General features: G+C 38.6%; 1 protein-coding gene across 3 annotated transcripts in view; it reads right to left on the bottom strand.

Annotated features, from left to right (window-relative positions):
- The window catches only part of GRIK4 (glutamate ionotropic receptor kainate type subunit 4), a 670,650-nt gene that overhangs the window by 204,098 nt on the left and 440,217 nt on the right, over nt 1-26,335 (bottom strand). The gene's annotated exons all lie outside the window — the stretch shown is intronic.

Here is a 26,335-nt window from a genome sequence, read left to right as displayed (position 1 = left end):
ATGCTTTTTGATAAAACTTATTGTGTATAAGATACTTTTGTGTATTGTGGATATCAAAATGAGAATTTATACAGGGCATATGGACTTAACTAGATGGAAAGGAATTTAGATATCATCTCTAATCATGGACACTGGTGTGGAGAAATGCTGAAGAGAAGAGAAAAAGGTAAATGAACAGCAAGTAGCTTGGTTTGGTTATAGTCAAGTTCCTGAAAGGCACTAATATGCACTAAGAATGGAAAAGTAGGCTAAGGCCACATATGAAGGGTTTTCAATACTAGGATAGGCCCTTTGCTTTTTCTTCTGATCCTTACTAGTGTCCTCAAGAGTTCCTTGTTCATTGGACCCTGAATGGAGTAGAGGGAGATTGGAGGCATTTAGCAAACAATATGATAGAGGAGGAAACATATGATCATCAAAAAGCACTGGATTTGAAATCGAGGCATTGGAGTTTGAATCTTAGTACTGTTATTTGCTAGCTGTGTTTCTATGGCATTTTGCTCACCCACTTTGAGCTTGTTTTTTTCATCTATAAAATGGGACTAAAATACTTGTACCACTTACCAAAATTGTCTCTTGGAGAGCACTTTTAAAAAATAAAGTGCCATGGAATTGTTAGTAATTCAGGGAAAAATTAAGTTCCTTGAGGGTACTTAGCATTTCATTTTTCTCTTTGTATCTCTAGCGCCTAGCTTATAGAAGGCATTTAATAAATGCTCATTGAATGAATTAGATTGAATTGGAAGGCATCCACGCTATTGGTCAAAATGATAGTTAGAGAATATTGGGTAGTTTTATTTGTCCAGAATCTCCTAAACTTCAATAATTGAAAATCACCCAAAGCGCTCGACAGAAGGCAAAGCAATGTTTGTATACAGCTGAACAGATGAGGTTCCTGGTCTTTGACAAATTGGTAACAAGGGAAAGCAGAATCCTGCCCATTCCCCAGCTTCTATCAAAGCCTCATTAAACCCAGAACCCAAGCAGACAGAAAGGAATATTTCCATCATGTTTTTACCAATTTTGAACTACAGTATTCCCCAGAGTGGAGAATTATCAGTTTGACTTATCTCATCTGAACCTTCTCTGCCCAGACACAAGAAAATGCACACATTGTCTCCTTTTTGTATATGTGAGTGTGGCATGTACCAGGACTGGGTTTCAAATTATAGTGAAAGGATGATAGGTGAAGACATCTTCAGCTTGGTTCTGGGATCCATTGGGATTTATCTTCATTGTCATGCTGTTTGTCAAACACCAGACAAAAAAGTATCTGGTAATTGGTTCTCTCTCAGTGCAGAGAGGGAAGCTTTCCCCTGCCTCTTCCTGACTTTCAGCATTCACTATTGAATGCCTATATGTTCAATGTCTATTGACTTGCCTAGTGTATTCATCCTGGCTCCCCTTTCCCATATTACTCTCTTGCTCCCTTCACCTTATTATGTTAGGAATATTTTGTCTCATCTTTAATAACTAGTTTCCCATTCCTGCACCCTGTCCTTCCCCATCCTCTGGGCAGAGTTTGCAAGCCTCTCTTTACTCCATCGTGGAAAGAAATGTCTCCAATTTGTTGAATTCCTCGACAAGCCTCTGAGGATGCAGAGCCTGTGACATAACTGACTTCATCGCCTTACACAGATTAGAGTAATGAATGTCTCACTTATTGGTTTCTCAGATATTCTGATTAATTGGTCTCAGAGGTGCCCCAGTACTGCTGTAGATGGACAGCAAATTCCATGTTATGCTTAGGTCCTGGATTTAGAATCTGTTAAACTGGATTTGAATCTTAACCCTATTACTTAGAATCTGCCTGAGGTAGGATAAAACATACCATTTCTCTGAGCACCACTTGACTCATCTATAAAATAAGACTAGATTATATGTTTGCTACTAGATAGTTCAGGTCTGGAATCAGGAAGAACCGAGTTCAAGTTTAGGCTCAGATACTTATTAGTTATATGACTCTGTGTAACCTCTGTTTGCCTTAATCCACTGGAGAAGAAAATGGCAAATTACTCCAGAATCTTTGCCAAGAAAAACCCCATGGATACTATTGTCCAGAAGAGTAAGACAGAACAAAACTACAACAAGGTTTTATCATGTACCAGATGCTATGAATGACCCCAAAGTTAAGGGATCCCTGGGAAGTCTTATGCAGAGTCACTTGATGTATGAAGGGTACCATGATAGAGTGTTTCTAGTGCTAAGTCAAAGATTTTTGCCTCTCAATCCTTTTGCTTCTCTCAACCCAACAGCTTCTAATCTGGAAAAGCTAGTCAGTCAGTCAATTAACTGTGACTTTGTAAGACCCCAATCCATACCATGTGGAGGATGTGGGAAGGAAAGCAGAGATAGGAAAAAGTATCTGAGGAAGAGGAGCGGTGGCTGCCCTTGGGCCACTCTGAACAGGCTGTGAGCTCTTGTGAATGTTGGTGATGGAGATGGTCAGTGAACAGGAAATGAGTTCTGCTGGCTCCGGGCTGCTCGGTGTTCATACTGCAGTTAATTTGCCTCCTTGCCTTTCATCTGAGCTGTCTGTCTTCCTCCAGTTTCTTTTATTGGCTGCTACTTTACAGCTACAATTCACCCTCTTTATTAAGTCAGCTTTTTCTCTACGAGCTGAGGCTGGGACTAGATGGCCAGAACAGGCTGAATCTGCTACATTGGATTTATATACTAACAGATAAACTGGTGGCCTTGACATCCTCAACCCCCAAAGTCCAACCCCTGAGTCAAATATTTTTTCAGTGACCTGGGTTTAGAACCAGAGAATTTTTAATACCTGCAATTTCACCATCACAGATTCCTTTATGGGAGGCAAACACCTTTGAAAAGTAGCACAAGACACACCTTATCGTAGGAGATTTAGAACTGGAAACAGCCTTAGAGATTCAACCAACTCATCTAACAGATAAAGAAACTGAGACATAGAAAAAAGAGGCATAGGAAAAATTTACCCAATGTCTCATCTGTAGCAAATAGCTGAAATGAGATTCACAACCAGATTTTCAGACTCCAAATTTATTGTCCTTTCCATTATTCCAATTATACCTCTCAATTAATAATAATAATTCACAATTATGTAATGCTTATAATGTGCTTTTCTCACAAAATCCCCTTGAGATAGGTCCTATAATTGTTTCTATGAGCAATTCTTATTTTACAAATGAGAAAACGGAAATACAGAAAAACCAAATGGCTTTGTCTAAGGCCCCACGACTGAAAAATAGGAGTTATAGGATTTGAAATCAGGGCTTCTGGTGCTAAGTTCAGTATTCAGGCTTTTTCATCCTTAAGCTATGGTATTATCAACAATGAAGATGTCCTTGGGACCTCCTTTCCTAGTGTTCTTCCAGCTACCTGAGAGCAGGTTTTGCTGGGGTTCTGGATGGATAGATAGATCCAATGCAAGGGTAATTGCTGGAGATGCATCTAAGCATCCAGGTGCAATAGATCTGAGGTGCCAGCCTATGGAATAGGAAAGGGATTATTCAGGTGGATCTAAAGCAAAGTTTGTTATGTTATAGTTTTGCATGGTCTAAAGTCTGTATCAGAGATAGGTCCACTATTAGAATCTATTAGAGCAATTGCTGAATTGGAAACCAGGTGAGCTCCGTCCTAATTCAAGCTTGACCACTATTTCATTTTAGGGTGTGCCTTGGCTTTCTCACCTGTTAAATGAGAGGTATGAATAGCTTCTGAAATTCTTTACTTATGAAGGAGGATAAGAGTGTAAATGTTTCATCCTAGAGGCAGGTAGTTGAAAATTCCCTGCTCAGCTCTCATCCCACTGCAAACAACCACATCCTTTTACCTGTATTGCTCCTGAGATGAAGGAATTTTAGGATGAGGGCTAGAAGGCGCTCAAAGGACAACTAATCTAATCCATTGGTTTTGTAATAACTCTCTGATACAGGCAGTTTAAGTATTATTATGGTCTCCATTTTACAAATAGCAAAATGGAAACCCAAAGACATTAACAATCCAAAAACAATGCCCCCCTACTGTATCTGTTGCTTCCTTTCCTTTTTAGTTAATGTTCTCTCTCCTAAAATTATCTTGTATTTAACCATTTGTTTACATGTTCACTGCGCTTTCAATCAGGTAGAATTAAGCTTTTTGAAGGGATCTATCCCAGGAGCCTAGTATAGCATTTTGCCAATAGCAGATATTCAATAAACACTTGCTAAATTCACTTACACAGGAAATGGACAGTCTAATCCTTTATATTCTGCCTCAACTCTTTCTATGTACCCTGAATTCTCCTGAGGGACATGCTCATTTTCAGCTGTGAATTTCCTACCATCTCAATAGAAAGAATGCTGGCCTTGGGATCAGAAGACTCGTGTCTATGACTTGGTTTTCTACCTTACTCTGTGGCTAACTTGTATGTCTCATTTTATTTGTCTGAGCCTCAGTTTCCTCATCTGTAAAATGGGGACAATCATACTCACCCACAGAACTGTTTTGAGAATCAAATATGAAAGCATGTCAACTGTTGTAATAGCAATAGAGGAAATGGAGTGCTTTAAAGTTTCCAGAGTTTTTTTTATAAACACTTGAGCTTTGCAACAAACATGTGAGGTGGGAATATAGATATTGTTATACTCATTTTAGAGGAAGAAAATAGGGATTTGAAAAAGTAGAGTGACTTGACCATAGGCACCCAGATATTAAGTATCAGAGGCAGATCTTCCTATGATCCAATCCAACATTTTTCCATACCATACTGCTTCTCAAACTACTGGATAAAAGTAAAGAATTATAGTGATGAGTCCAGAACTATTTTGGACTCATTCAGAGGCTGAGCAAACCATCTGATCCAATTCTCTTTTTATACAGATAAAGAAACTAAGGCCCAGAAATGGGAACTAATATGGCCTATGTCATACTGGGTAGTATTAGAGACAAGACTGAATCCAGGTCATCTTGTGTCACATACAGCATCCTTTCCACTGAATCACACTCTCTTTACTGATGATTGACACAGCATTGATTTAATGCTGTAAGCAAGGCCATCTCCTCTAATCCCCTCATTTTACAGATATATAAACTGAGACATAGAGGGTTTAAGTGTTTTACTCAGGGTAAATGTCTGGGGTTAGATTTGAACTTGGGAATTCTGATTCCAGGTGCAGTGCCCACTTTACAATGCCTCGGTGACGAGTTTTCATGTAGTGAATGATGGCTGCCTACTGACAAGGTGTGATTCAAAGGGATTAAGACTCCCCAAATACTTCTACAGATTTTGTTTCAGGATTTGAAATAACCATATTATTCATTCTTTTGACTTCGGGTCTTGAGAGCTTTTGTGAAAATACACGTTTTTATCTGGGAAGAGTACAATTTAAGTCATTATTGTCCATTAATACCTAAAGAGCCTCCATAAGTTTCTTATATTAGGGCTTCTGTTCAGAGAATTGGTTAGAGAATAGGGCATAGAACGAATGCTTTGGATGTGGGGGTCAGAACAATGTTTTGCAGACAGTATAGAAGGTGCATGGTAGTGAGTGTCCCTTAGTAGTGGCCAGAGAATAGAATGATGGTCACCTGGAGGGACAGATAGGACATCACAAAGGACACTGTGGGAAGGAACCTGAAGACAATAACCTATTTCAAAGGTGTGTCTATACAGAATTATATACTAGAGAAACATAGACACTGAACACTGAAAATTATCTGATCTAATCCTCTTTACTTTACAGATAAAAGAGAAGTTAAGACTTGACCAAAGTCACATGCTAATAAGTAACCACGCTAGACTAGAAACCAGATCTCCTGAGCAAGTTTGTTGTCTCTTCAGGCAATCAACTATACATAGCACAATATCATGGATTTCCTTTTGACAAATCACATATTCACGGCTAATCTCCTCTTTACTTAGTGGTATAGTCAGGGGACTTCCTCTCTCTACAGTTTGCCCATCAAAAAATCCATCAATGTTTTGATGCCATCCCCCTTTCCCTATGCTGCATTTTGTTTTCCCCTCCTAATAGTGTTTCAGAGACTGGGCCCTTTTAAAGATACTGAATACCCTCTAGATCTTATTAAACCAGTCTGGACCTCATTGACATTTGTCACTGCCAGACCCTGAAGCTTGTCTGAATTTCCACCTGATAAGACTGGTGCCCCAGAGACTCAGATCCCACTCTATTACTCTTTTCCATGTTACTTTAAAATCATATTTATTCACCAAAGTGTATAGTTGTATGCAGAGAAGCTCTCTGGAAAGACCCAATAAAGCTGAAATATGTGGACGCTCTTAATAATTTTACAATAAAGAACACTTAAGAATCAATTGCTGAGGCTCTGGGAAGTTGTCCAGCTGATGGATTAGAGCTGTGGACTGGTAGGTTGGCGTTTAATTTTTTTCTTTTTGGTAGTTGTTATTTTTCAGGAGAGGGTTCAGAAGAGAAAGCAGATGCTTAAAGTACTCGGGGACCTGGAATTAAACCAAAGTGTGGAGGCCAGATTTAAGATGTTTTTCATGCAGTTGGTAATGAACAGCTTCTGATCTTCCACAAGCTTGGGACAAGGTATAAAGAAACTGATGTCTGGGATCCAGTAGCCAAAGGTAAATATTACCTTCTGTGAAGATGGAACAGCATGGGCTACCCAATATCAGCTCTCCAGGGGCTTATTGGAGGCAGAAAAGGTACTCATCCAATATGGCAGCAGCAGAAAGATAGGTGCATAAAGTCTTTTCCTTGAAGATGATCCCATGATGCTATTCCACATATTCTGAATCCTAGACTGATAATAATGCCTCCTACTTCTTTTAGAAATTAAATCTCTGATTTCAGTAGGGTTGAGGGATTTGGAAGTTGAAGAAAAGGTCTGAATCAGTCAATATGGTATAATTGGTTAGGGTATCATGAAGGGATAAAATATGACTGAGAAATGGCAAAACAAAGATTAAAATTCTTATCCATAACCCCCTACTCTTTGGTCTAGGCATCCTTATCTACATTTAATTTCTTACATGTTATACTCTGCCTCTCATGCCCAAGCATTCGTCCTGTTTGGAATGTTTTTTGTCCTCACCTCTATCTCTTGGAATTCCTGGAGTTCTAATCTCTTGGAATTCTGGAGTTCCCTTCTACACAAAGCCTTTTCTGCCTTCTTTCCAAAAACTTTGCAAAACTACCTTATATTTATTTTGTGTGTGTATGCCTACATACATACTATGTAGGCATACACATGTTTGTATATATATATATATATATATATATATATGTATGTATATATTTATGGGTATATATTCATATTACAGATATATAACCCCATTTGGAGTTTTAGTCCTATTTAACCCTTTATGATTCCATTTGGGATTTTCTTGAAGTGGTTGGCCATTTCCTTCTCCAGGTCATTTTATACTCAAGGAAACTGAAGCAAACATGGTTCAGTGATTTGCTCAAGATCATAGAACTACTAAGTAGTAGTCAGGTCTTCCTGACTCCAAGCCCAGCACTCTATCCACTGCATCATCACTTGTGTGTCTATGGCTCTTGTATGTGTATATACATATACATGTCCTTGTATCATAGTATTTAGTGCTTGTTAAATGACAGGGGAACTCAAGGGAAGAAATGACCTGCTATTGCATATGGGTCCTTACTCTTCAACCTATAGAATTAGAGTTTTTTGGGGGGCATCTAGAAGGTAGGTGGTTTGGTCAGATCACACAGTTAGAAAGCATCACAGTTAAGGCTTGAACTCTGATGTTTTCCTGACTCCAAGATCAGCTCTCTAGACATTAGGTTATACTGCCTCCAAGCACATCCATGCCCACCCCTGCCCTCCTTCTTGTAGCACTTGTTCACACAGCACTTTCCTTAAAAGGATTTGTGAGTGAGAGCCTTATTAGTTTCATTTTACACATGAGAAACTTGAAAGTCAGGAGTAGGAGACTTGCTCAAGGTCACCCAGCTGTTGCAACAGATACCCAGTGTAAATTATAATATACACATTTATACCTCTTGAGTCTGTCTAAGATAAAGTTAGACCCAGCTGGACAGAAATGAACTAGATCCTACCAACAGGCTTCTTCAAGATCAAGGTCAAAATTTCATAGTTTAACAAATTATTTTGCTTTCTTTCATATCTGAGGTGAAAACTACTGCCACCTAGAAGAAACCAGGGGAGCAAGCTGTTCACATGCCACCCTCCATTGCTTCTGTCTTCCTTGCTTTATCCAACCCTGTATCCAAAAAGTCACATTTTAAATTATTTATAATTAATATCTCTGATAAGCTTTTAAAAACATAAACATCCCCTCTGGAGTACATGGCATAAAATGAACACAAAGAATAAAAAAAATGGGCTTCATGTTTCATACCATATCCATTCCTTCTGGATGATGTTGAAACAGGGCAAAATGTCATGCCATTCTAAGACACAGGACAAGTAAGGTTATGTATGTATTTCTGGGATTGGTTTCTTGAAGTGTTGGCAAGAAAACAGGCTCTATTTTGGAGAACAGACCTTGGCAATCCTACCCTGGAGGGATTTAAGAATAGGGTAGAATGATTATCTTAATTAATGTAGTCTTGTCTGAAGACAGGGGATGGTCTTGATTAACTTGAAGAAGGCTCTACCAGGCTAAAGAGTCTAAAATTTCTTACTATAGAATCCCTCGCTCTCTATAGAACAGTAAGATGTCCCCTGCCTCTCTATAATCTTATCTGCTACATTCCAGCCAGTTAGACAGTGGCAGATTACTAGATCTGGGAACCCTTAGGCACAAAGTCCCCAGTGGCTTTCTTTTCCCCTTTCCTTTCTCTTCACTGAAATAGGGGGCAGGATAACAGAGATAAAGAACTTTTTTGGATTCCTATAAAATCGCCCTGATAGTCTCATGTTTATGGGGAGGGAAGGGGAAGGTAGTGAAATGAACATTTTTGTCTGCCCCCATCTATAAAATGGGGATAATGATACCTGCACAAACCACCTCACAATGTGGTTTCAAGTTAGGTACTTTGTAATTTTTCAAGTGCTCTGTAAGTATGTGAAATGGTTGATCTCCTTTGCTATCAATATTCAAAATCTAGGAACTAGTGTTGAATGGAGGAAGAAGCTGCCCTGGCTGTCAATCATATGATGACTCTGTCTTCTCCACCACATATACCATACAAGGGGATTTCTTTGTCTAGGAGGAAAGAGACTCAGGCTAGCTTGGTTTTTCACATATGTAAAGTCCTCTGGGTCAAAGGGACATTTCAGCATCGGCATCTCTGTAGTGTTTGATACTTACCACATATATTACAAATATCATCACATTTGATCCTTACAACAACACTGTGAGGTAGGTATTATTATATCTATTTTACATATGAGGAAATTGAGGTAGACAGAAGTTAAATGACTTGTCCAGGGTTTCTCCACTAGTACCTGAGGTCATATTTGATTTTAGATCTTCTAAGTCCAGAACTCTATTCACTGTATCCCCTATCTCCTTCAACATGCACTGGAAAGAACAGTTGATTCAGGGCATGAATCCTCATGTGGAATCCATGAACTTGATTTAAAAAAAATCATTAACTATGCTTCAATGTAATTGATTTCCTTTGGGATTCTATTTGTTTTATTTTATTGACAAGAGACATTAGTCTAAGGAGTCTGTATGTTTTACCAGTTTATGGGACTCTGGACAAGACCTGTAACTTTTCTCTGCCTCAGTTTCCTCAATGATGAAACAGTGAATAATATATCTCCCAGTATTAAATGTAATATGCAATATAAATGTAATAATACATTTAATTAATCACAATCTACTTAATTAAGTGTAAGTCTTAAATGATGACATTTTAAAAGCAGTTTGCACCATACCTGGCATATAGTAGGTGCTTAATAAATGCTTATTTCTGCCCTTCCTTTGAATTTTGCCTTCTACTTGCTATCTGTATACTTGGGCGAGTCATTTATGCCCTTACAGTGTCTGTTTTCCCTTCTAGAAAATAAGGAAACTGAAGATGAACAATGAGGTTCTTTCCAGATCTAATTCTGATAATCCCATGGATTAATCTAGCTCTGTTTCCTTCTCTTTAGATTCCCCAAAGAAAAGGTTGGAAATCCCGTAGGCTCTAACTGCTACTCATCTAAGACTTTGCAGATGAAATAAATCTATTACCAATTGAGTTGTATAATAAAAGATGAAAAGCGCATGAATTATCTAAGTGTAAGCCGCTGTAGCTCAGACTGAGTTCTGAGTGCATTTTTATGCATACTTTCAATTTCAAATCATTAGAGTTTGGAGTCCAGTCTCCATTTGATGGACAGGTAAGAGATGTTAAGGTATACATATTTCTAGAGGTCTCAGATGACAGAACTAGGAAAAATGAATACAAGGTTAAAAAGGAAGATTTAGACTTAAGGTAAAGAAAACCATCTTAAATATTAAAGCTATTCAAAAGTGGAATGGTTTAATTTGGTAATATAGTGATTTCCTCATCACCAATGGACTTTAAGTAGAGTCTGGATGATCATGTCCAGAAAATGTTGAAGAGGGAGAGTTTATGGATCCTATTGATATGGTACTAGATTTATCCTTAAGCTTCCTTTTACCTATGTGAGTGAAATGAGATTCTGGGATCTCAAGATTTTTTAGAGAGACAGAAAAAACAAGGACACCCTGCAAAAGAGTTCCCAGGCTCCCTCCTTATTGGCAGGGCTAAAAAAATACAGAAACCTGGATCTCTGTAAAAATACAGGCTCTTTGGCTGTGAGACTTCACCAAGAGGCAGGTTGTCCCATGACTAACCAAATAAGCATATTCTAAACCCTGAAGGTGTGTGAGGAATAGCAGGGAGAAGGAAAACAATTAGAATCAGACGATGTTCAAATTAGAGAAGACCTTAAAGTTAATTTAGTTCAATTTCATCATTTTAATAATGATGGTAGGCATTTATATAACATTTTAAGGTTTGTGAAGAGCTTTAAAAATATTACTCCTTTTTTCCCTTTATAATTACTCTGAGAGGTAGGGGCTAGGTAGGAGCTTTTATTATCCCCATTTTACAGATGAGAAAATTGAAGTGAATAGAGGTAGTCATATATCTAATAGTCATATGAGTCCTAGAAAAGGAAAGGGAATTTACAGAGATAGTTAGTGATGGAATTGGTGGAAGAGTTCATGGTCTAACTATTTTTCTGCCACTGCTCTTTTCTCCCTCATACCATCTTGGAATTACATGTCCAGCTGCCTCATTCAATTCAACCCAACATACATTTCTTAAGTGTATACAATGTACTGGCAAAGAGAAATGGCCAGACCGTGCTTTCAGAAGCCTCTGGGAACATTCCAAGAGAATCCTGGGGAATGTGAGAAAACTGATGGCCTGGTAAAACTTTTGTTCCTCTCCAAACATACCCTTCCCATCAACTCATGTTGGGCAAATCCTCCACAACTCTGGGCAGATCAATGATTTCTTGCTCCTAGCTGCTCCCCTCCCATCTCCTGCTTGCCTCTAACCACTGGGATGGTTCTACATTTGAAAACTGGGCAGCTTCCTGGAAAGCCAGTATCCAAAACAGGAGGTTCAAGCCGGCCCCAATAATTACTCCATTCTCAGGAACTCAAATAGAAAGGTCATAGCATCTAGGCAGCTTGCCCATAGCACAGCATTAACATGCCTCTCTTCCCTTTGGTGGTTAATGACTCACCCATGTTTGACTGGCTCTGTCTCTCATTCCTACCTGCATCTTAAAATCTGTCCTCACCTCTCCTCCAGTACAGCTTCTTCTCTCAGCCACTGCCCCTGCCCACATTTTCTGACAATAGATTAAGATGATTTTATCTTTTCTATTAGGCCGTGATTGGAAATCTCTCTGGCTTCATTAGTGGTTGGATAATCCCTCCAGATTTATTAGTTGAAATTGCTTTTTGCCTTTCTCCTCTTCCCTTTAGATGATACCAATTTCCTTTGCTGTCTCAGCAGCTGACTGGGTTTAGTTCCACAGCCTTTAATTCTTCACATCCTCTGTCTAAACTCCCATCAATCCTAAAGAGGGTTCAGTTCCCACAGCCTGATAGAGGAGAGAGGCTCACTCTTAGACAAATGTTCAGAATGAGCACATTCAAATCCCAGTGGTATAATGCATGCCCCATTGGAGGGAGTTTGGCCAGAGCCATTTGGGCCAGCACCCACTCTTGCCAGGAGAAGAAACACCAAAGCCTTGGTTTTTTTGTTTTCTGTTTTTTTCTTTAGTTTTAATTTTTTAAACTTATCTAGGAAGACAATACCTAATGGGGACTTCCACTGTTACATTCATCTCCCCTTCTTATGGGCTACAAATTGACAACTTGATCGTTAAGATATAAATTGGCCTTCTAGGCTACAGAGGCAAGATTCCAACTCTCAATCATTTTGCCTTTCTGTTCCTCTAGTCCACTAAATCCAAGAGGGAGTGTTTTGTAATGGAAATATCCTTGAATTTAGATTCAAAAGGCCCTTGTCAATTTAATTCAATTCCAATAAGAATTTATTAAACTTCTACTGTATTTAAGTTATTGTGCTGAGCACTGAGAATGCAAAGACAGAATGAAAAGTTTTCCTTGTTCTCAAGATTTTACTGAGGGGATACAATATTAAAGAGATTTGAAGATGAAGGAGATAGCATTAATAATAGAGGGGTTAGGAAAAAATAAAGCACTTCATGTTTGGGCCTTAATTTCTCTATCTGTAAGAAAAAAGATTTTGAATAAAGGATTCATGGAACCTTTTGGTTATCTGGTGAAACCTGTGAATCCTTTCTCAGAACAATGTTTTTAAATGAATATAATAAAATACATAGGATTAAGAAGGAACCGAATTATATTCAAATATACTTATAATAAATTAAAAAAAAACTTCATAGACCTCAAATTAAGAATTCCATGGATAGGAAGATTTCTAAGGTCTCTTCCAGTTCTAAATTCTATAATCCATTAAGAGTCCTCTACTTCATCAATAACTTATTCCCCCATGCCTTGACATTTTCCTTTTATTATTTGTTTATTAAAGCTTTTTATTTATAAAACATATCAATGGGTAATTTTTCAATATTAACCCTTGCAAAACTTTCTGTTTCAGATTTTCCCTCCTTCCCCCCATCACCTCCCCTAGATGGCAGGGAGTCTAATACATGTTAAATATGTTAACATGCATGTTAAATCCAATATATGTATACATATTTATACAGTTATCTTGCCACCCAAGAAAAACCAGATCTAGAAAGAAAAAAACCTGAGAAGGAAAACAAAATGCAAGCAAACGTCAACAGAAAGAGTGAGAATACTGTGTTGTAGTCCACACTCAGTTCCCACAGTCCTCTCTCTGGGTGTAGATGACTCTCTTTATCACTGAACAATTGGAACAGGTTCAAATCATCTCATTGTTGAAAAGAGCCACATTCATCAGAACTGATCATCATATAATCTAGTTGCTGCCATATATAATGATCTCCTGGTTCTACTTATTTCACTTAGCATCAGTTCATGTAAATCTCTCCTATCCTCTCTGTATTCGTCCTGCTGGTCATTTCTTACAGAACAATAATATTCCATAACATTCATATACCACAATTTACCCAACCATTCTCCAATTGATGGGCATCCATTCATTTTCCAGTTTCTAGCCACTATAAAGAGGGCTGCCACAAACATTCTTGTACACACAGATCCCTTTCCCTTGTTTAAGATCTCTTTGGGATATAAGCCCAGTAGTAACACTGCTGGATCAAAGGGTATCCACAATTTGATAACTTTTTGAGCATAGTTCCAAATCACTCTCCAAAATGGTTGGTTCTGTTCACAGTTCCACCAACAATGTATCAGTGTCCCAGTTTTCCCACATCCCCTCTAATATTTGTCATCTTTTCCTGTCATCTTAGCCAATTTGAGAGGTGTGTAGTGGTATCTCAGAATAGCCATTTTCCTTTTCTATTACTTTTCTAAGGCTGCTCCTTCAGTTCTATCAGTAATTTCCTAATTACTAAATTCAATGGCCTTTTTTCAGTCCTCTTCCCCTTTGATCTCTTTCCCACATCTGATATGATGATTACCTCTTCTTTTGGATGCTCTCTCCTCTAAAGAGGAGAGTCACCAAAATCTCAGGTCTCTTCGATATTGCTTAAGATTCTGTACTTGCCTTTTATTCTTTCTCTACAAGTAATTTCTACCACTCCTATGACTTCAACTGCCACCTCTACACAAATGATTCTGAAATTTCCATCCCCAACAGTAACCTCTCATCTAAGCTCCACATCTGCTTTTCCAACTGTCTAAACATCTCCAGTGGATATACCATTGCCACCTCAAATAAAACATGCCCAAATCTGGACTCCTAATTTCTGCTCAAAACCTGCTTCTTCTTCACACTTCAACATTTTTGTCTTTAATGATGCTATTTGCCCTATATCCCATGCTCTGAACCTCAGACATGTTAGTTGCTTGAAGGCAGGAATTTTTTGCTTTTCTTTATATCTCCAGCACTCAGCATAGTGTCTCAAATATAGCATTTAAAATGCTTACTGACTGACTGTTGACTGGTTGAAATTATATTTGATGCTTCTTTCTCCCTCATCACTTACACTTCCAATTGCCAAGGCCTGTTGATTTCACCTATATTATTTGCTTATGCCTGTCCCCTAGTCTTTATTCTCACTGCCACGCCCTAAGAACAAGCTATGGATACCACCTAGAGCACTATAAAGCCCTCATGGTTTTCCTCCTTCCATACTCTTTGTCTATAAAACCATGCTTCACACTACAATCAGATTAATCTTTATGCAAAGGTCTGGACACTAAGTTCAGTAGACAATTAATCAAGGCATTGTGCTTGATGCTGGGGATACAGAGTTTAAAAGTAATATGGTCAAGAAATTTACAATCAAATAGAGAAGAAAAGATAAGTACATCAATAAGTATGCTATACAGTAGAATGGGATTGGGGCCAAGGAGAGTCCAAAGTGTTATGCAAAATTTGAGAAGGCAAAAATCCCTTTCATTTGGGAGGGGATGAAGAAAGGCTTCAGGGAGGAGGTAGTGCCTTAGCTCAGGTTCAAAGGATTTCAAAATACAGACATGGAAGGATTGGATTTCAATCATGCATGAAAACACAAATGTGAAAAAGGTCAGTGCCTTGTATATGACACATACTTAATCAATTATCATCACTGAATTGTCAAACTGAACTAATAAGAGTGGGAAACTACCAGAGATCCATTTATTTTAATAGAGACATAGAGTCTATGAATAAACAAAGTGTGTTGAAGTATAGGTAGGAATCAGTTTATTGAAGGTCTTAAATAGGGTAAATAATTTGTATTTTATCCTATTGGTAATAAGGAAATACTGATGGTTTTTAACACTGTTAGGAAACAATATATTCAGAACTATATATTAGGAAGATTATCTTGAAAGTTGGATGAATAGTGGATTGGAGAAAGGAGATTGAGGTCAGAAAGTCTAATTAAAAAGTCTATTTCAGGAGCAGCTAGTTGGCGAAGTGGATAGAGCACTAGCCCTGAAGTGAAGAGGACCTGAATTCAAATCTGGTCTCAGACACTTAATACTTCTTAGCTGTGTGAGGCTGGGCAAGTCACTTAATCCTAAATGCCTCAGCAAAAAATGAATAAACAATAAAAGTCTATTTCAGTCCAGGTAAGAAATGATGAAAGTTGTACTAGGGTAGTAGCAGTATGAGTAAGTAGGAGGGAATGAATGAGAGAAATATTGCAGTGGGAGGATCCGCAGAGTTTGACAACTGTTTAGATGTGGGAAATGTGCAAAATGGGAAAATCAAAGAACAGTGAGACTGTCCACCTGGGGAAATTAGGAGGATTGTGGCAACAACAAAAGAAATGTGAGAAGGTAGAAGAAAGGACAAGTTTTTGGGAAAAGCCAAGTTCAGTTTTTGGACATGTTGAGTTTGGCAGCAGCAGATGGAAATGTCTATCAAATTGTTGGGAAAGTGGGACTGGAGATCAGAATAAAGATCTATGCTGGATGTATAGACTTGTAGGTTATCCACACAAATGTGATCATTGAAGCCATGGGAAGACAATGAATGCAAAGTGAAGAGAAGGGAGCTACTTCTTTTTCTTCATATGCAGACAGAATCTCTTGGTCCCCTCCCCAGTATCCCTCATATTTTGTTTGCTTTTCTGTAACCAAATCATAACTAACCTAGTTCAAGTCCTCCTTACCTTTCATTGGACTAATGAAATAGCATCCTAATTGGTTGTTTGGCTTTCAGTCTTTCTCTTAGCTAACCTGTTCCCAACATGACTGCCCAAATAATTTTCCTTATTACATAGATCTGACCATATCCTTCATATACTCCAGAAGCTTCTTTGGTTCATTACTGCCTTTTGAACAAAATGCAAATTCTTCTGATGTTTACAGTCCTCCACTAGTTTCCAGATTTCGTTCACAATATTCCTTTGCATACTACCTAACTGCCTTGTTGATGATATTCTCTCTTTGATTGTCACGTCTTCACAACCTGAGCTTTGTGTTTGAAATGTATTCATTCTTTACCTCTAACCCCATATACTCACTCATTCCTCATGACCAAAAGGTCTACCTTTTGGAAGCCTTAGATTCTTTCAAAGCTCAAATAAGGTGTCATTTTCTACGAAAAGCTTTTCCCCTCCCTAATTGTTAACACTGTTTCTCTCTTCAGGCATGCATAAATATACAAGTGTGAAAAGGGTCAGTACCTTGAATATGAAACATGCTTAATCAACTACTATTGAATTGTTAAGTTTAACTTTTAAGAATAGGAAACTACTAGTGATCCAAATTATCTTATAGTTACTTAGCAGTTGACATTGTCTTTATTCTTAATATCATGAGGGGATGACAATCTTTTTTTTTTTCATTTTAATCCTTACATATCCCATGTCTACCACAAATATCATGGCCAGCATAGGTGCTTAAAAAATGCATTCTTTTTAAATTGAAGGGGGAGGGATTAATAGTATTAAATGATGTAAAAAGGTCAAAGAAAGTGAGGATTGAGAAAAGGTCACAATATTTTATAACTAGAAGTTATGATGTCTTCAAGGAGAACAGTTTTAGCACAGAGTTGAGGATACAAGTCAGATTGCAGAGAGATGAAGAAATGGAGGCAGCACATGTAGATTTTTCTCTTTAGAAACTGGCCAGCAAAAGGAAAAAAGAGAGAGCACAACATTTAGAAAGGATAGCAAGGAAAATTATTATTTGGGTTTAAGTTTTGCTAAAAAAGATGTGGGAGACATAAGGAAGTTTGTAGACAGTGGGTAAGAGGCCAGTAAAGAGGGCAAGAGGAAAAGTGGATGACTGACGAAACAAGTTCCTAGAGAAGACAGGAGGTCCTGGGATCTAGGTCAGAAGTGAAGGCATTGGACATGGCTTTCTTCTGTCATTCCTTCATTACTAATTATTCAATGATTATTTAACTGAAATCCAAAATCCTTAGCTTGGCATTAAAACCTATAATAAGTTGGTACCACTCTGGCTTTCTAGTTCCATATCCCTCCACCCCTTTGAATATCAGACCTGGGATTTCATTGATCTTGGAAACTCCCTTATACTGGCATATTTGGTATAACTTTTAGCTTAGAGAATTCTGAGCTATCAAATTACATGTCCAGAGTCACACAAGATGTGTCACAAGTGGAATTTAAATTCAGAATTTTCATACTCAAAGGCCAGTTCTCTGGCTACCATGTCAAGCTTTGTCTCTAACCTTGCTTTATACAAGTCCCATGCACATATTCTATTGTCCCCCCCAAAAAACGCCAAGTAGTTCTATCCAATATTTCCAGACTCAAAGGCCAGCTCTCTGCTTATTGTGCTATGCTATATCTCTTTCTAGCTACCCCTTGAATAAACTCACAGAGAAAGAACATTTAATGATTTACAAAATGCTCTTCTCAAAATCCCTCTGTGATATACACACGTTATTATACCCATTTTACAGAAGAGGAAGAGAGGTATTTTTATGCAGTAAGTAAAAGACAGTAGCAAAGATGAGATTTGAATCTAGGGCTTCTGAGCCCAGTTCCACTTTCCAATAAATCATACTACTTTCCCTTTTCTATAAACCCTTCCTGGATCCTCAATTAGATAACTACCTTGTCATGCATTATCTTCTATTACAGTTTTGAGGAGTACATGTCACTCTGTCAGCATGCATTTATTAATCTCATACTATGTGTCTGGGGTCATTTCCCATTGCTAGATCATAAATTCTCAGGAACACAAGACCTTAATCCATTACCTATTGTTGTACTCTCTGCACACAATTTTAATTGTATCTTAGTCATTTCAGTTGTATTTATTTCTTTGTGATCACATTTGTTTGTCTATTTTCAGAAAAGATACTTAAATGGTCTTCCATTTCTGCTCATTTCACAGATGAGGAAACTGAGGCAGACAGGATTAAGTGACTTGCCCAGAGTCACACAGCTGACAAGTATCTAAAGACAGATTTGGATTCATGAAGATAAGCTTTCCTTATTCCTAGCCCAGTTTTCTGTCCATTGTACCACCTAGCATGGCACAATAAGCACTTAATAAGTACCCGTCAAATCAAATTGAATGGATATTTTTAGCATTTTTTCCCATTTCAATGGGATACATAGGCAAGTAGCCCTGGGCCTAAACCAGAGGTTTATATCTGCCCTGGAGCTACACCTGTTAGTGTTAGTTTTGCTTCTGTCCTTTAGTTCTTGACCAAGACTTTGAACTTCTGCCTACCTGCTTTATAGTATGAATCCTTTTGGCTATTGTTTGGCATCTTAGCTTCTGACCTGCCATGGGTCCTGACCCCTTGTCTCTTTCTACTTCCCTTGATTCCAGCTTAGCTGCCCAGTTGCCCAAATGTACTTGCCAGGAGGTGACAGTGATCTTCTACGCTACCTTTTCTAACCAGGCTGCCAATGGGCCATTTTCAAATACAAGTCTACTGGGATTGCTGTCAAGCCCTAGAGTAGAGGGCATGGGGGAGGGGAATGGCTTCTCTGATCATGTGTCTTTGACTTTAACATATGCTCCTCCTGCTGACTGATACTCTGTTCTTTCCCCTCCTATAGGTACCCAGGCATCTGACCTTCTGTGTTAGACATTAAGCTGCTGTCTTGTTCTCTCTAGCTGTAATATCTTTCTGATTCTCTGACACTGAACTAGTACAGAATTTGTTAGTCTATTCAATTCAGAAGTTTTCTGTTACAAAGGAATGAGCCCTGGGTAAGAACCTCAGAAACCCGAGCTAAACTCCTAGCTCTAACACATGCTTATGGATGTTAAGCTTTGGATATGTTACTTTTCTCTGACCCTCGGGTTCTCCATATTTAAAATAAGGATATTACTTATACTGCCTACCTCAAAGGGTTGCTAAAAGAACTGTGCATTGGAACTTAAAGCCCTACGCAGGAGTCCTGACCCTCCTGATTCTGGAGCCACTTATTCTGATGCCAAAATGTGGGCACATTTGTTCCATAACAGGACTTTGAGATTCATTGACTCATTTAAACCTGGTATCCTTCCTGAACTTCTCCTAATTTCAATGTTGTCCATTTATAATTATTTACAAATTATCATGTATATAATAAATATACATAATATATAAATATAATAAAATAACTTGTTTTGTACATATTTGTTTACATATTGTCTCTCCCTACAGGGTAAAGATTGGTTTTTTCCTTTTTTTGTATTCCTAGTGCTTAGCACACTGCCTGATACATAGTAGATGCTCAATAAATGTTTAGTGAATGAATTCTTCTGCAAAAATACTGCTTTGCTGTGGTGCCCAGAAATCAATCAATGAATAAACATTTATTAAACACCTACTATGTGACTAGAACCCAGGAAACTTAAAGCCTGGGGCTTTCCTTTCCTCAATGTGATTCTCACCCTGGACCCACTATTTTGAGAAGGACTTCAGACATGTATTACTTTATTCTTGTCCCAAACTCTATCTCCTTCTCACCTGCTTCATTGCCCCCATGCTGGTATCGTTCTTCCTCACAATATTCAGACTCCCTATATGTGTCATCCGCAGATCAGAATATAAGTTCTTTAAGTGTAAGGACTATCTTTCTTCTATTTGAATCCCCAGTGTTTAGAAGAATACTTTGCACACTAAGTATTTGACAATTTTTTTATTCATTTGTTCATTCATCACTATATACAGGGCAATGTTCTAACTAATGGGGGAGAAAAAGAATTTAGTCTATAGCTAGTCTCTGATCACAATATGTCAGGGGAAAGGGAAATATAAAGCAAATAACTAGTATATACAATAATACATAGATGTGGGATCTGAATTTGTTTTATGATCAAATAGGGGACCTCTCCATTTGGAGAGTACTTATTCAGATACGTAAATTACTGGTAACCTGGCCTTAAAGAGTTACCTCAGAAACTTAGAAGTTTATCAATGTGTTTGTTAGTATGAGCCAGAAATAATACTTGAACCAGATCTTCCTGACTACAATCCCAACCCTCTTCACCATGCTACATTGTCTCTCATTCATTAGAGAGGTAAGAACAAAACTCAATGTGAAGTTCATTGAGCTGATGATTTCAGTGACTCAAAAGCTTTGTGGAATGAATGTCAGCAGCAAAGTAGAAAGAATCAAGAACTTAGAATCAGAAGATCTTGGTTTGGACCTTGGTGCTTTCACTTATTAGCAATTTATGATCTCTCTATGTTTCAGTTTCCTCTTTTGAAAAATGGGGGAAGGAATTGAATGAATTGAAGGGTTTTTAACTTTTTTAAGTTGTGGATCCTTTTGGCAATCTGGTGAAGCTTAAGGACCCCTTCTCAGAATAATGTTTTTAAATAATTGAAGGAAATTCTAAATTTCAGTGAGAAGTGAGTGAAAATGAAAACTCATTTTCCTCCTTTAACTAAGTCCTTATAGAAAATTAGAACTCCTGGAAATCTATCTATGGACCCCTAGAAGATCTGAGGTCCTTTTGGGATCTGTGAATTCCTTAGGAGTCCATGGGTCCTAGGTTAAGAACATCTAGATTCATCTTTTAAGTCTCTTTCAGATATATTCTAGGACTCTATAATCCCATGAGTTCACTTTAAAGGATGGGTAGGAATTCAGCAGACAAAGATGAAGAAGAGGACATATTAAGTACAGGGAACAGTATAAGCAATGTGTAGAGGCAGATAAATGCTGAACAAATTCATAATAATCCAAGTGCATGAAAGATCTCCCCCAACCCAAGAAGGAAATGGAGGAATAAAAAGGTACTCTCCTAATAACATGATGTCAGAATGGGTTGCTGCCCACCCAGATATATGACCTCATATGATCACAAGGTTTGGGGAAAGGTAAGGGCAAAGTTTACTAAACACCCTAATGAGAGATTTTTTTTTTAATGTATTAAGATCCTTCTATCGTCTAAAGTTATTTTATCCTTAGTTTCCTGCTTACATTTTAGCATATATTTTAGTTTTTATCTTATTCTCCTCTCATTTTAAGTAGTAAGCATCTTAGGGAGGGGAGTGGCAATTCAATACCCATCTTTGTATCTCCTGCAATGCTTAGCACAGTGCCTCTTATAAAATTGGTATTCCAAAAATATTAGAATTAGGCTAAGAGCCCAACTATACCTTTGTAAGAAGGATAAGGTGCAAAGTACACTAGCCTTAAAGCACTGAAAATTTGGAAGGTTTGAGCTCAAATCCTGCCTCAGAGACTTAAGTAATAGCTGTGTGATCATGGGCAAGATATTTTACTTCTCTTTGCCTCAGTTTAAGAGAGTTCAATTTAATGGCTTTTGAAACCTTTCCAGCTCTAAGCCTATAATCTGTGATCATAGATATGATTTGCTCCAACTTAAGCTACATTAGCTGAAGTGGGGAGAGAGGATACTATAATTGCATTGTACCCTGGTGGGTCCACATTTAAGGAATTGTGGAATATTGTGTCTAATTATGGACTCTCCATTTTACAAAGGCTCTGACAAGCTAGAACGAATGCAGAGGAGGGCATCCAAGGTGATGAGAAGACAAGAAAGCATGCCATATGAAGATCAAGGATCTGGGGATGTTTAGCCTGGAGAAAAGAAGACTCAAGAGGTAACATGATACATGCCTTTGAATAGTTTAAGCACTGTCATGTGGAAGAGAGATTAGACTGGTTCTGTAGGGACCCTGAGGGCAGAATGAGACCAAAGGGTAGAAGTGAATAGAAAGGTAGGTTTTAGCTCAAGGTAAGAAAAAATTTCCTAACAATTAGAGCTGTTCACAAGTGGAATGAACTGCCTCTGGGGCCAGTGAATGAATGAAGCACTTATTGAACACTTACTATGTACATTGCACTATGCTACAAGCTGAAGGTACAAACTTCAAAAGGTACAAACAAAGGAAATGTTGTTATGCACAATGTTCTTGGGTTCAGGGTCCTGGACTATCTGTATCAGGGTGTGAGGGGAGATGGCAGTCAAAGTGATAGTGGTGAGGTGACATGTCTGCCACTTTCTGTCTTTAGTCTCTCCTTCAGGGTACCTAGCTGCTTCAGATAGGCTGGCTTGCCTGCTCTTTGGGTAGCAGTTGGTTGGCATTTGGTAAGGATGGTTAGATCCTTCTCCAGTAGAGTTACTTGACTCTATGGTATAAAGGTAGGGTTGGAAGTACAACTAGTGGTATGGGGAAAAGTACTGTTACTTCCAAGGACCCTGTACCTATCTTCCTGTTAGTGGCAGTTGGAGAGCAATTCTCAGTGATAGTTATGATGAAAATAAGCCCACTCTCCCTAATGAATTAGTTCTACACAAGCACTTACAAGTGTCCACTGGGGACTAGTGTGATATGGTATATTCATGCTTTGGGTGGAGATTGGACTCAATGATCTCTGAGATCCACTCCAGTCCTTCAGTTTTATTATGCTGATATACAATACATACAAATATATTGTGGGACTTTATATATCATCTATTCTTGTCTTCTCGTTCTTTAGAGAAGGAAATCAAAACCTTCAGAAGGCAGAATTGGCAGAATAGATAAAGGGCTAATCTTGGAATAAAGAAGAACTCACCAAGAACTCCTTACACTGATGAAATCTCAATCAATCTCTCTCTCTCTCTCTCTCTCTCTCTCTCTCTCTCTCTCCCTCCCTCCCTCCCTCCCTCCCTCTCACCCTCCTTTCCTCCTCCCTCTCTCTCTTTCCCTCCCTCCCTCCTTACCTCCTTGCCTTTTCTTCCTTCCTCTCTTCCTCTCCCTTTCTCCCCTTCCTCTATCCCTCTCTCATTCTTTCCCTCTCTCTCCCTCCTGTTCCCCTTTCTCTCCCTTCCTTTCTTCCTCTTCCTCTATCCCCTCCCTCTCTCCTTCTTTCCATTTCTCCCTCTTATTCTTCCTTTCTCCCTTCCTCTTTTCTTCTCCCACTCTCTTTTCCCTCTCTCTCTCCTCTCTCCCTCCATTCCTTCCTCCCCCTTCCCTCCCCCCTTTTTCTCTCCTTCCCTTCTCTCTCACTGTCCCTCTCCCTCCCTCCCTTTCTCCTTCTTTCTCTATGTCTCTGTCTCCCTCCACATACCTATGTGTGTTTATTTCCTATATGGCAATAATTCTTTGTGCCTGTTTCTCTCATTCAGATAGATAGATAGACATAGATAAATATAGATATAGATAGACAGACAGACAGAGACAGACAGAGATAGCTTTACCAAATCAGCTGTATGTATGTGTACATACACAGAGTAAATCTGGCCTGGAACTGGTCAGTTGGAAGCCTCCCTCCCTCCCTTCCTTCCTTCCTTCCTCCCTCCCTTCCTTCCTTCTTTCTTTCCTTCCTCTCTCCCTATTTCCCTCCATCCCTCCTTCCCTTCCTTCCTTTATTCACACACACACACACACACACACACACATTTGTGTGTATATTCAGGTTCCTAGTGAAGAAAAAAATCTTTCAGGTTGTTGATTAAGTGATAAGTGTTGATTAAACGCCCACTGTGTGAAGAGGACTGGGCTAGGTACTGTGGGAAACAGAAAAAGCTAGTAAAGTCTGTCCCTGGCCTTTCGTTGGTCAAGGTTTCTTTGGGGACACGTGACAGATACAAAATAAAGCTAAGTAAAGATACATGATAGATTAATAAAGGGAATGGATTCTAAGAAAAAGAAGGCATTGTGGGTTTATAATTTTTTCATGAAAGGAGAATGGTGACCCAGAGACAGGAGGAGTTCCTGGGAAGATACAATCTCTTCTATGAGGATGGCCTGGAATTGGGGCATTGAGAGTAATCACTGCAACTAGGGACAGATGCTGTTTGCACTAGAATGAGGTGACTCGGGATGTGAAGCAGTCTGGCACACCTTAAATGGATGATTTCCCCCTATTTCCCCTTACTGTCAGTTCCCACACCCATTCTGCACACTAACAACTCTATCTAAGGACTGCTCACTTATCTCTGTGGCCCCTCTCTCTCCCTGAGTGACTTCTTCTGGCTCCCATTCCAACTAGCCAGAAATCACATCTGCCCCCACTTCCCATCCTCTCCAGCACACTAACGCTGGCAGAAATAAATATTTATAAGCTCCTACTAGGCTGGACAAGGCCCTTGCTGAGATCAGAAATCATTTTATTATTCCTAATAGATGTCTGTCTCGTCTTGTCTCAGCAAGCGGAACGCTCATGTGGACTCCAGAACCTTCACTGGGTCTTGTAACTGTTCTATTTTCTGTTTTCCTTTGCTACCTGAACAGTATCATTTGTGCTACTATTTTTTGCCCTGTTCTCCCTGCACACAGACTTCAAAATATCTTATTCCTATTGATTCTGTCAATCAGAAAGGCAATACCAGAGGTCATCTCATCCCTTCCCCTATCTCCAAGCAGTATTGGATCTGATCCATCTTAGTTAAATGAATAAAAATTGGAATTTAAAAAGGGCATTCTTATGAAAAAAAACCTCCAGGTAATAAAATACACATCATTGTGATCCTAAATGCAATGTCTTATAACATAACTGTTGAGGCTAAGTTCCCATCTGTGCCATTACCCTTGTGACTCCCTGCCTCCATGAAGGGGGAATGTTGAATATTGATAGTACCTTTGATGGACCAGCACTGTGTGGGACTACCCCTGGCATGCCTATTTTCTTTGTAACTCCTCTTCTCTTCTGTTTCTCATATGCACTGTAGGTAGAATGAAATTGTACTTTAATCTCTCTCTTTACTCTCTTGCCAACTTGCCCAGGTGCTCCCTGGATCCTGCCTTATTTTAAGTGAACATGTCTGTGTGGCTGTGGGAACAAGCTAATTCTTCTTTCCTTGTTTACATGCTAATGCACTGATTTAAAGAGGGAGTTCTCACCAGAAAATCAGGAGAGCTTTTGTCCCCACTGTTTGCCATTAGTAAACAGGTAGGGCAATGAGGAACAAAAAGAAATCCTCTGTTCATAATAATCTACCAAATTACATGGCAGTGGAAGTGTATGAACATAGACTATGGGAATTACTGTAGAAGAGTTGCCTGCATCAGGCAGAGGATTGGATTAAATGACCCTTAACATTCTTTCTACCTTTAAGATCCTAGAATGCTCCATGTAATTTCACAGCTGCCTCGCTTATGATCTGTATGTGTACATAGACACTTGGGACTACAGAGAAGCAAAAATCACACAGTTCATCACTGCTTCTAGATCATACAAAGTAATAGAGAAGTTCTCCTTTTCCCCTACTTACAGGAAAGAAGCCCACTAGGAAGTCCTTCCTAGAGTCTAAACCAGACCCTTTGTTACAATATAAACATGAAATATTCTTAGTAGTTAGACTGTAGAATTAGCAAATTATTTGATTCAGAGTGGAATATTGGCAATGGATTCTAATGCTACTTCTTGACTTAGTTAAGACTTTCTAATTGTTTTCCTATGTCACCTTGTGATTAACCATTCTGGGTCTCAGGTTTTTCATCCGTAAAATGAAGCTGTTTGGATAAATTTAATTCAACAAACCATTAGAATGGGAGCACCTTAATATCAGGGACTGTTTTTGTCTTTTTATTACATCCCCCAAACTAAGTAGTAAGTGGGCAATAGGGAAGAGTAATGAGAAGACCAGAACTACCATGTAATTCTATTCCATTGCTCAAGATCCTAAGTTCTAGGGTTCTTAATCTTTTTGCTGTCATGAACCCCTATGACAGCTTGGTGAAGTCTATGGATCCCTTCCAAGAATAATGGTTTTAAATGTACAAAATAAAATACAGAGAATTACCAAGGAAATAGTTACCAAAATATTAAGAACACAAATTTGCAGACTCTAGACTATAACTAAGATCACCTTAGCCTTTTAACTCAAAGATTTTGTGATTCTCAGTCATTTCCATCTGTTGCACCTTACTTCTTCACC

Source organism: Sarcophilus harrisii, chromosome 3, assembly GCF_902635505.1.
Source record: "Sarcophilus harrisii chromosome 3, mSarHar1.11, whole genome shotgun sequence".
NCBI lineage: Eukaryota > Metazoa > Chordata > Mammalia > Dasyuromorphia > Dasyuridae > Sarcophilus > Sarcophilus harrisii.
This window is presented reverse-complemented; position numbering and strand designations above follow the sequence as displayed.